We start from the raw sequence: 12,688 nt of genomic DNA on the forward strand, positions 1-12,688 counted from the left end.
ATTATATACTTCTTATGTTTACACATAAGTCCAAAAATCTCACCATATACAACCTTGAAGCAGGACAGTCCCACAATATTCCTTATCCTGTTTCTTGCTTTCATTCACTACCCCCTTCTTTTTGAACAACCATCTACCCAAGAGACATTATAGCAGCAACTGGCATGTCATGACAAGCAGCCCGTATTCAGAAGACCAGAATGACAGGCACTCCAAGCATGAAACTACTATTGCAAATTACTATCTGCAGTGCAGTAGCTAACAGGTATCAGTAGTTCACAGGTATCAGTATAAATAGTCAGGGTGAGAATATTTCCAATTAACTGCTAGATTAAAAAATCTTCTGAAGATTCTCAGGATCATTGCCTTGCCCATCTTCTACATATAACCGTATGGCTTGACTTATTCACATTTCCTAGCTCTTCTTTCCCTCTCTTGATTAGTTAGTCCTTGAGATCCTGCTTTTCTTTTACTTGTATTATATCTTTCTATTTGTATTTCTTCTTTTGAGTTCTTATACTAGGGAAACTATACAATATTTACACATGTGTGTCTGGTTTATTTCACTTATGAGTATATGTTCAAGTGGCATCCACTTCAATATAAAGGCTTCGTAGAGTCTTTAATAAAAGGAAAGATGTAAATGTCCCATACTGGGGATGAGGAAGGATCATCTATCCAGAGTGCCAGACATACAGAGGACAAAAATTAAGTATTGTGAACTCTTTATATCAAGAAATCTGACAACTTGGCTATTTTTCAACAAAGTGAACCCCAGACCCAAATGGCTCCACTGGTAAATTCTACCAAACATTTAAGAAAGAAACAGCTTTACACAAACTCAGAAATGGAAGACTTTCCAGCTCACCTTATGAGACCAGTCTTACCCCAACACTGTAGCCAAAAGTATTACAAAAAAGAAAACTATAGACCTATATTTGCAAATACAGATGGAAAAGTCTTCAACAGAAGATGAGCAGTTCTAAGATGGCTCATATGAAAAGGACAATGATTGTGTCCAAAGAGGCCTCACTTTTGGAGTTCAGTGTTGAACATTCAAAAATCAGTCAATGTAATCCATCCTATCAACAGAAAAAAAAAAAAAAAAGGGCTGGCTGAATAGCTCAGCAGGTTAAAGCGCCTGCAAGCAGGCCCAGGGGCTGGGGGTCAATTCCCCAGGCCTGCTGTGCCAGCCCCGCCCCCAGGCGTGTTGAGACAGCAATTGAGACTGGGTGTGGTGGTGCCCACCTTAATCCCAGCTCTTGGGAGGCTGTACACAGGTGGAGCACTACAAGTCTGATCTAGGAGTGAGGCCGAGAATACCCTGTAGGCCCTTGGTGGTAAAGCACTAAACACTTTTCTCCTGAGACTGGGGCAAGGCAAGCATGTCTGCGCCCCCAGCTTCTATTTGAAGTCATATCAATGCAAGAAAAGTAGGCTGGAAAACACTAACTTGAAAGGAAGAAATAAGATTCTTAGAAGACAGCATTATTATTTACGTAGTAAGATCCAAATAATCTAAAAGCTACTAGAACTAATTAGTGTATTTATCAAGGTTATAAATGTAAAGGGGGCCTGGCCCTAGCTCAGGCCTTTAAGTGGCTGCTTCCACAAAGCTGTCAGCCTCAGGTGGCTGGAGTTCGAACCTCACAACTCTCCTGCTGGCCAAACGTGCCTTGAAGGCATGCGAGGAACAAAAAAAAAAAAAAAAAAAAAAAAAAAAAAATCCTTATTCAAGGTTATAAATGTAAGGTCAATATATGAAATCAATTGTGTTTTTATATACTGGGAACAAACAATTGGAAATTATTACTTTTTAGAAATTGCTATTTACAGGCTGTGGATAGAGCTCAGTGGCACAAGTGCCGCCCAGCAAGTGCAAGGTCCTGAGTTCAATTCCCAGTATCAAAACAATGAAACTAAAAAAAAAAAAAAAAAATGCTATTTACAATATCATAAAGAAGAACAATGAGGGCCAGCCAAATAGCTCAGCAGATTAAAACACCTGCAAACAAGGACAGGGGCCAGGGGTTCAATCCCCAGGGCCAGCTGAGGCAACAATTCAGATTGTAATCCCAGCTCTTGGGAGGCTGTAAATAGGTGGATCACTATGAGTCCGATCTAGTAGTGAAACCCTGAACACCCTGTAGTCTCTTCCCTAAAATACACACACACACACACACACACACACACACACACACACAGAACAATGAAATAGCTATCGCTTTAAAAATGTGTGCAAGACTATTTATTTACTTGTTTATTTATTTTTGGTCCAGGGTCTCACCATGCAGCTCAGACTCATAGTGATCCTGCTATCTCAGCCTCCCCAGTGCTGGGATTACAGCCATGTGCCACCATACCCAGTTTTGGGGCCACCAAGGTGTGTTCTGGGGTTGGCATCGCATGTGATACTGGGGATCAAATTGGCTTCCTTGTGCTTGCCAGGCATGTATGTAGATCGCCGAGCTATCTCCCCAGCCCTTGTGTGCAAGATATTTAAGATAAAAACTAGAAATTATTGATGGAAGAAATGAAGAAAACTTCAACAGAGGTCTGCATCATGTCCTGGACTAAATATTAAGGCATTGATTTTCCACAGACAGTCCAATCGAAAGTCCACAAAGAAGCATTACATGGATCAAAAAGCTGATTATAAGTTGTCTCAAGAAGAGTAAAATCATTAGAATAGTAAAAAATGATTTAAAAAGAAACAGTTGGTATACTCAAGCCATCTGATGGCAATATTTACTATAAAGATAGTAATTAAGAAACTGTGGTATCAGGGCTGGCAAGATAGCTCAGCAGACTAAGTGCCTGCTTAGGCAAGTGCAGGGACCAGGGTTCGATCCCTGGCACCACATGCCACACCAGCTCCACATCCAGGGACTCTGAGTTGGTGACTGAGACCAGGCATGGTGGTGCACATCTGTCCCAGTGGTGGGGAGGCTGAAAACAGGAGGATCACTATGAGTCCAAGTGCATAGTGAGATCCTGCACACATGTGCACACACACACATCCTTTTTTTTTTTTTTTTTAAGAAAAAAAGAAACTGTGGTATTGACAGATAGAACAAAGAGTTAAGACATAAAAATCTCCAAACCTTGCAAAATATGCTATGCAATAGAATCCAATAAAGGAGGGATAGTGTTTCCAACAATTATCAAATACAAAAGAGCCAAACTCTTATGTTGTACTAAGTATAAAGATCATATACCTAAAAAGATCATATACCTAAAACCAAACATCTTTTAGCATAAACGTAGGAGAAAATTCTCATGACTATGGAACAGGAAAGATTTCTTAGATATGATATCATATATGTAAGGCATGTCAGCAGAAATTCATAAATTTGACTCTTTTGAAATTAAAGACTTCTGATGTTTTTTAAAAAATATTTATTTATTTGGTACAGAGTCTCACTATGCAGTTCAGACTCATAGTGATCCTCATGTCTCAGCAATGGAGATGTTTTTATTTTAATTTTTTGTGGTTTTCAAGCCAGTAGAAACTCACAAATTATATACTAGAAAGGCTGCGTCACTAGCTCAAGATCTGGGGACATAGAGGTTGTTTTTATTTGAAGTTCAGAAGATAACCTTGCGGCAACAGCAGCACAAGAGCCTTTTGATCCTCTGCTTGGACACGTCATTTGCTTCTGGTAGATGAGCTCAGCAGACTGCTTAAAAATAATTTAATAACTTTTAAATATTTGTATTAAAGCACAGATCTCTTCTGCTGGAGATCTCGTCTCCGTCTTCTTTGTGACCCTGCTGAGGACTTCCTGTTCGCTGGCTCTGCACCGTGTGGCGGGGTGGTGGGGAAAGGGCACCCTCACCAGCAGCAGGGAGAGCTGAATCCAGCTCCTAATGGGTGGGAAACGGCCTAAGGGGCGGTGCGGTGCGGGGAGCGAGTGCGCGCCGCCGTCCACCGCGCAGGTGAAAAGCCCGTTTGGGCCTCCTGGATCAGAACGCGGCCCCGCATCGGGGCGGCTGTCTAGCTTTTTACACCCAAACCTAAGGTTGCATTTGTTATTCAGAAAAACCAAAGTTAAGATGAAAGGGAGTGTCTCAGTTACTTTTGACTCATTGCTGGGACAAATACCTGATACTCAGAATGAAGGAAGGAAAGGTTTATTTAGCTCACAGTTACTGGAGGGTTCAGTCCATACTCCGCTGGCTCCAAGGCAAACGACACAGTTCATGTGGCAGAAAACAACGAAGTGCAGAGGAGGGCAGCAGCCGCGGCGTCCATCAAGCCTTCTCTTCTACGCTGACTGCGAAGACTGGCGCTCCACGGTGAAGATCGGCGTTCCTCCGAAGACGGGGACTTCTCCATGGAAGCGGGACAGGGCGGCAGGAAGGCCTCCTCGATTCCTGGGCCCTGCCCACCTGCAGGGCTAGGCCCTGCGCCCAGAACTGCCGCTTCTGATTCAGCCAAGTCGACACAATGGATCAACTAACACAAGGGGCAAAAGAGAAGGGCGGGGCCAGTTGCTTCTTATTTTCTCTTCTTTGCTCTGCCAGGGGGCAGCTGGTCTGAGAAGCAGCATGTACCCCAGAGACTGTACTTTTTTTTTTTTTTCTTTTTGCAATACTGGGGATTGAATTCAGTACCTTGCACTTGCCAGGCATTCATTTATGCTGCTGAGCTATATTCCCGGCCTACATTTTGCTTTTTTTAAACTCTTGGGTTAACTGCACCTCGAAAGGTAAAACCAAGGTCATTATATATAGTTATACACGTATACATATGACCTATAGAAAAGCCTAGTCAACACATTTCAAATTTCAGCTTAATATTTAAGTGCTATCTAAAAACAAAACAAAACAAAACAAAAAACAAAAACCAAAAACTCCATGAAGTTGTTCATTCTTGCTAAAAAGAAAGAGAAGAAAGTCCTGTTTCAACCTCGTACCCTGCTTCGCAGTTTTCTGTTCCTTGGCTGGTTCCGGTGTGAAAACGCGGCTTCAGCCTCGCTAGATCAGCGTGCGCGTCAGAGGCCGCTCTCGGGCCTCAGCACCGCGCTCGGCTCCTGGCGCCTGCACCGTCGCTCGCTCGCAGGGACAAGCGGCGCCTGAGTGCGAGTGACTGCGGGGACGCTCTCGCGACTGGGAGGCGGCGGGCCTGATCTGGGATTCCACGAGGCAGCCCAGTAGCCGTTGCCACGTTCCCTGCTGGCTTCCTTTCCTTTCCAGGTGTTTCCCAGTCGCTGGCTGAGCTACACGCCACGGAGCACCGTGCGCGCGCGGTGGTGGGACGAACTCGTGCATAAAAAGGCAAAGTTTCTACTGCAGGTGATTCATTCATGCACTCCATTGTCAAATGGTCTCCATTTATAAACTTTGCCACAGCTATGTGCTATTTGTAGTAAATTATTTTCCTTTTAGTGCATGTTATGGGCCTCTAAATCTGTGGGGTTTTGCGTGTGAAAAGCTAAGTTGTGTGCTTGTCTTGAGACTACGCAAGTGTAGACGTTTATATTGGAACCTGGGGAAAGACCACAGGATTCTTTCATTCACTTAGAGAAGCAAGCAAATAAAAATTCCCGTCTTCCTGTGTGAGCGGTTTTTAATTCAGCCAGTGGTTTTGCCAGTTTTGTAGACAGGATAGGGCTGTGTGATTTTCCGAGCCGCAGAGAAGCTGTAAGGCAGGGCTGGAGAGACAGCTCGGTGGCCTAAGTGCCCGCCTGGCAAGCGCCAGTCCCTGAGTCCCACCCCCAGTGCCGGTGCGAGCCTGAAACCCCAGCGCTGGGGAGGCGGCGCTAGGAGGATCAGTGTGGGTCTGAACTGCACAGCGAGACGCTGTATCCAAAAAAAAAAAAAAAAATAATAATAATAATAATAATAATAATAAAGTGTAAGGCAGGTGACTAGAATTTGGACTGCGGGTCTCCTGGGACGCACGTTCCCCGTGTTTTACGTCATTAGCACACGTCCGCAGTGCAGACTGTAGCGGCGTGTGGAGTTGGCGCATGCGCACAACACACCTTCAGGCCGGTTTTCATCCTCTTCGCCCGCCGTCCCTCTCCTCCCATTTGAGAACTGTCTCCCTATTGCCTACTATTCTTTATTGCACTCTTTATACCGTGGTTTCCTCACGTAAGAGGAACCACGTGATACGTAATCTTGCACATCTGATTCATTTCACTTAACATAATCTGAAAGTCCATGATTTTCCTACAGACGAATCGTCCTTTGTGAGGGCAGAGTCGTGCTCCACTGCTGATGTAAGTATCACATTTTCTTTATCCGTTCATCTGTTGGTGGGCTTCAAAGAATTAGCTGCTGCGATGAATTAGCTATTGGGCCGGCCAGATAGCAGACTGAAGCGCCTGCTTAGGCAGAGCATAGGGACCATGATTCGATCCTTGGTGCGCTGTGCCGGCCCTGCCCCCGGGATGCGCTGAGATGGTGGCTGACACTGGGTGTGGTGCTGTGCGCCTTAATCGCACTGCTTGGGAGGCTGAAAAACAGGAGAATCACCATGAGTCTGATCTGTGTAGTGAGGCCCTGTAGACCTTGTACTAAATACACACCAAAAAAAAAAAAAAAAAGACAAGTGAGAGAGGATAGTGAAAGTGGAAGTAAAGCAAGTAGCTCTCCTTGTTCTGCAAAGGTAATCTGAGATATAGGCTTTCAAAAAATTTGTTGATTAATTACCACCACAGGGTGTTGTTTTGGACTGTCATTTGTGAAGACTACTGGAGCGCCTGGAACTGGTGAGGGCCTGTAAGCTTGGGGAAAAAGTATCGGGTGCCATAAGAAAAGATTTAATAATCTGTGGGAGGGACAGTGAAAGAGTATTTACCTAAGGCATGGGGCAAAAGCTCACCCTCAGTCATCTGGCACCATCCAGGATGCGGTGACGTGGGGTTACTGGAGTAACTACACAGTATATGGTGCAGTGGAGCCCTACAATCTGCAAGCCTCTTTCAGCTACTTGATTAACTTGATATTCATTGCTTGGTAAAGAGGCTGTCCCTGCGCATTGGCAATGACAGAGAATGTCGTGGACAAGGAAAAGCCCCTCTCATTCCAAGGGGAGAAGGCCCCATAAGGAGTCAGCTAATGAGCTAATGGAGGGGTCTCCCCCTGAAGAGGGGATCTGAGCCCACGCTGGGAGCTGTCCCCGAGGACAAGTGGCCAGGAGGGGCAGAATGTCTCCCTTGTCCAGATGGTTGGACACTACCCAAAAATTCCTTTTCCAACTTCCTCCTTTGGGTCTTTCGTTTCTGAGCAGCCTTAGAGCCACACAGCTGCTGCGTCAGTTGCAGAAGTTGATGAAGGTCAAGAAAAGAGGAAGGATCTAAGATAGGGTCAGGCTCGGAGGAAAGCTGACTGTGGGGGGGGGGGGGATGCCGGGAAGAGCCCAGCAGGACGATCCCCACTTAGCAGCCTCCTCCTCTACTTGTTGAGCCTCCTCCTCAGGAAGCTCCCCCTCTGATTCTGAGCTGGTATTTGAATCAACGAAAGAATTCCCAAGTAGAGGGACTTTTTCTTCCAGGGGGGCGCTGAAGGGGTGGGATTCTGAAAAGGGGATATGCTAGCATCACAAGTGCCACATGTGCCCCTTCCTATGACCTCAGCCATGGTGCCGATTGCAGGGCATCACGACGGCTGACCACAAGTGAAAGCACCCACAGGTGCCCTTCAGGTCCGTGGGTTCCACAGTACTCCTTAGGAGCCTTCCCAGCCTTGTCTCAGATTACTTCATCAAGTGTATCCTCCTCCAGAAACTGTGGGTAACATTCCCTAAGAAAAGGCAGAAGCAAGAAATTTGCAGGGAGGTCACGGTGATTGCCCAGGACTTAAGAGCAGTCCTGATGCCATCTGCAAAGCGCTCCCACTCCTGAGGCTGCGAGTGCCCCGTTTTACAACCGATGAGAATCTCCCCCAGCGCTCACTTACTGTGGAGGCCTCTAGGCTGCCAGGCTTCTGTTCTCTGTCCTATGAGTGCCTTAGGTCCCTTGTCTGGGTGCTAACTGTGGGGGTCAGGCTCAGAAAGGAGAACAAGTAGAGGGAAGACGGAATGAGAAAGAAACCCGGGGTTGGGAGGACCAAGCTGCTGGCTCAGCTCAGCTCAGGAAGTATGTTTGTTGGTTCCAAAGTTGACACACAGTTCTGAATGTGTGCCCAACATTTGCCCCAGGTAATCTTAGCCTTCCCTGTTTCTCTGGGAATGGGATAGGCTACCAAGGCCAAGCTGATGAACAGGAGATGGCACATTCCAGAGCCCTGGGAATGCAGGTGAGCTCTTTGCTCAAACCCTGGGATGCAGTTGAGTCCATTGTTCAAACTGCAGGTCAAGGGAGCTGGGCACGCTGCCACACTTACTTCCTTGTGATTGCTCATGCAGGGTCCCAGCCTCCAACAGTGTTGCTGTCGGTAAGCTTAGAGCCATGCAGTTTTGCAAAACCACCTTTTCACTTGAGACATCTAAGGCGGCTTAGGGCCTTGTTGTGTGGGGGTGGATGTGCAAATGAACCAGGTGTGCTTTCAGGACGCAACCCAGCGGCTGTCACTTAAGTGTTGGGGCTGGTCGCTGAGCCTCTCAGGACCGCCTGAGGCAATTCCCACACCACCCCATGAACTTGGGTGCCAAGCAGGCTGGTTTGGTTTTGAGGAACCTTTGTGTTGATCAATCATGCCAGCAGTCTGGGGCTGGGAAGGCACCTGGAGGTGCCACCTGGCATCATGGTCTCCAGCCCATCATTGTACTTGAGCTCCTGTGCAGTGGGTTCCCTGGTCAGGTGCTCTTCCTAGCAGCGTCTCATAGGCAGGTGCCAAGCACCACAAGGCCTTAGGGTATGGACCTGGTCAGCAGAGGGAGTAGGGTAGGCGAAGCCCACTCCGTGGCTGGGTCCAGGGCAGTGAAAGCATATCTATGTCCCTGCGAGAGAGGTGGGGGCCCAATACATCTCACCTGACATTTCTGTGCTGGGTTCAGTGCCCGTGGTGTTGTGCTGAGGTGTGTGGGCACCCTCCTCCTCCAGGGCCAAATGGGCGTGCTGGGGGCTCATCTCTACCATGGCCTTTGACTCAGTAGGAGTCAAATCTAGGTGCTTGCATGGTACGGGGTCCTTTGTGTCTCAGTTTCTTGTGGCGCCAAGGTGCTGCAACAGAAGGTCACCCTGGGAGAGAGGCTGTCCTTGCCAGCTAAGCTATCCACTAAGTCATCCCCTGGCGAGAGGAGGGGCTCATGTCTGGGAATACCCTACACCCCACAGTTAGAGGACGGTCACGCTCCCGTAAGTCAGTGCCCCGTAAAGGCCAGTGCCCTGCCAGCCAGCCCTAGGCCATCCAAGCTGGTAATCAGTGTCAGCCCTCAAACGCAGCCCAGCTGTGTCGGTGTTACCTGGTACAGACACGGAGGGGCCACACTGCCGGCACCTCTGCCCACTGGCCCAACCTGCTGCTCTGGGCTCAAACCAGAGGACTTCTGGTTTAGGCTGCAGAGCAACTGCTGTCATTGGCTAGACCCATCAGTACACCCGATGTCAGCCGGAGGCCCCTTTCTTCTTCTGCACAAGGTGGGGTCATGGCCTGTAGGCTGTCATCCCTGTAGTGCTTTTTGTGTTGTGTGTATCATGGGTCCCAGCACTGTTGCCAACTCAGCTGACACTAGGCCAGCTGACAAGAAGGGTAGGGTCACTACCCACAGGGCCTGTGCTTGTGCAACTGCCCTCTTTGAGTCCTGAAAAGCAGCTTCTGCTGCATCTGCCCAGTCCCACGCTGTGCCCTTCCTGGTCATCTGGCATAAAGGATGCAGCAGGGTAGCCAGGTGCGTGTAAACATCTGCCAGAAACCCCGCAAGCCCCCGTCTGCCTGGAGTCCGCATTTGTGTGGGCCCGGGGTATGCCTGAATCTTATCAGTTATGGCACTGGGAATTACTTTTGTCTTACCTGACCAGATAACACCAAGAATTTGATAGACAAGCCAGTGCCTGGACTTTGCGTTTGTTCACGGCCCACCCCAGGGCAGCCAGTTTCCTTCGGATTGTGTGTGGAAGCTTCTGAATCTGTACGGCAGTCAGAGGTCAGTGTGACGTCATCCATATAATGACACAGCGACATAGAGCGGGGCTTGGTCCAGGTGGCCCTGACATGAAGTTGAACTGTGCACAGAGCCCTTGGAGACACCTGGAGGGTGCATCGGCTGCCCTCCCAGGTGAAGGCAGACTGGTCCTGTGTGACGTGATAGCAATGAAAGGAAGGCACCGGGCAAGTCCACAACACAGTCGTGGCGCAGACCCAGCATCAAGGTGAGATGATCCATCAGTCAGCGTGTCAGGCGCTGCCACGCGCAGTGGGGGAGCCACCTCCTGGTCATCTGCGGTCCTTCACCGTGTCCCGGCAGGCTTCCATGTGGGCCACACCAGGGACCTGAAAGGGCTGCGCGCAGGGTGTAACCCCTGCTTCTTTCAATTTCAAGGTGGTCTGTCTTATCTCCTCGTGGCCACCAGCAGCTGATAATGTTTCACGCACACAACCTGAGCAGCCTGCAGGAGGGTGGTGGTGTGTGGTCTGGATGCTCTCGGGTTGTGGTTTGCACCACGTGGACTCACATGTGGAACTCACCCTGAGTAGTGTCACTCCAAGCACTCATCAGTACATCCACCCAGGATGTATTCAGCAACCAGGAAAGCATAGACATCAGAGGGGCACAGAGCCAAATGCCCGATACCCAGGGTCACCTGGGCTCTCCAGACTGATCTACAGACCTTTGTACCCTTTATATGCACGGTAGGTCCAGTGAAATGACCCAGGTTGTCAGAAATTAGCATTGACTCAGCTCCAGTATCCACCACTGCTGTGTGTTTGGGGCCAATAGAGTCATTTCAACATGTGGCCTCTGGTCCCGTAGGGTTCCCACCAACTGGGCACCTGTTATGGTTTGTGTCCCCCTAAAGCCTCATGTAGTTGTGGGTGGCTTCTAGAGTTTGTGGTTAATTCATGAGTGCTGCTGGGATTACAGGTGTGAGCGCTACACCTGCCCTGGGACAGATAGCCTGAATGCAGTGTAAGGGAGGGAAAGAGGCTTGCTCTCTGCCGCCGCCTTTCGCTCTTGCTGCTTTTGCTGTTTTTCTCCACCATGAACTGCTGCCCTCTGTCATATTTCGCATGGACTGAAATCTTCACAAACTGTGAGCTAAGTAAAGCTTTCCTTCCTTAATGTTGGTGTCAGGTATTTTTTCCCAGTAAAATAACCAAGACAGTGCCTCAGTCTGTCTCCTAAAAGGAGGTAAAAGGAGGTCAGAGTTGTAGCAGAAACTGCCCCCACCCCTGCCAGCCAGTATGCTTCAGTTTGTTAGTTGCCCAGGTAACAGCTGCTGCTCCAGTTCTGGTGGCTCCTGCCTCTCGGGATGGTTGGTCCCTGTGGTGCACAGCCAGCCACTGATGTGCATCGTATTAGCCCACCCCACAGACAAGCCATTGTGCCTCTATATTTCTGCCTGCTCATGTCATGTGAGCCCTAGACCACCAGAGATTGGGGCCTGATATTTTGGGAATGATCCCAATCAGTGCCTGTCCATATAGATAAATCTCGTCCAAATTCTGGGTTGTTCTGTTGTTTCTGCTTGCTGTTGCATCTGGTGTGTTAGCCAGCATGACCAACTCTACTGACTCCTTTGACCACCAGTGGTGGCCCTTGTTGATGGAGGAAGGCCCTCTCCAGGACCCAACAGAAGGTGTGTGCTTAAAATTTCTCCACTACCCTTAGAGGTTTGGAGGAAGATTCCACTTGAGCAGCTTGCATCAGACCCCAAAGGGCGGAGGGCTCAATCGTCTATCTGTCTGTCTACCTGATTGCAGTAAGACCTCCAGGGGTACCCCAGACAGTCAGTCAGTCCTGCTCAGTTTGAACAGAACAGGTCCATCACCTCTTGTTAGTTAAGGCCACCCTCAAAGGAAGGAGCTTGGAATGTTTATGTCTGAAGGCCTGCTGAATGAATGTGTGCTTGAGAGGAACGGATGGCAAAGCAATGGGCTGCTCCGTCTGTGCCCCGAGACTGGGAAGCACTGGTGGGGGAGGCTAATTGGGTCCTCACCTGTGGTTCTGTGGTGACTGACATATGGCATAATGGGTCCCATGCGCTCCTTTAGCTAGGTCACACCTAAATTCCCTCGAGGGTTGAGGCCAGGCAGGCATCTGAGTGCTGTCTCTCTGAGAGGCACCTGCCCTTTGTCTGTCATTCAAGGGTACACAAAACATACACCATAGAGAGACAGAATGGGAACTAATTAGTTAAAACAACAGACCCTGCCTGAGGAAAAGGGGCTTTTATGAAGTTAAAATTGAAATCAAACTTCTATCTCAGAGAAAGTAAAAGAAAGAAGAGGCCCACTCTTCCTGAGAATTCTACCTTGGCACCCTCGTTGGCCATCACAGCTGCTGCCAACACCTATAGTTTCACTCCTGACTCTTGACTTGTCTACTTTCAGCCAACTAGAACCAGTTCAGTTCACTGTCTGCATTGGCCACAGAAGCGCCCTGGAAACATGCCTGTCCTGGTCAGATGGAGTCAGCTAACACCCACCCGAGACAACTGTCCACAATTCCTTCTGAGTTCCACAGTTTGACTAAGAAAAATTGGACTGTCAGCCCTGACAAATGAGTTACACCCTGTCAGGCCTGAATAAATAGGACAGATCAGGATCTATCCAATTGGGCATCTGAAAGCCC

The sequence above is a fragment of the Octodon degus genome, unplaced genomic scaffold, assembly GCF_000260255.1.
Source record: "Octodon degus isolate 3935 unplaced genomic scaffold, OctDeg1.0 scaffold00001, whole genome shotgun sequence".
In the NCBI taxonomy this organism is placed as follows: Eukaryota; Metazoa; Chordata; class Mammalia; order Rodentia; family Octodontidae; genus Octodon; species Octodon degus.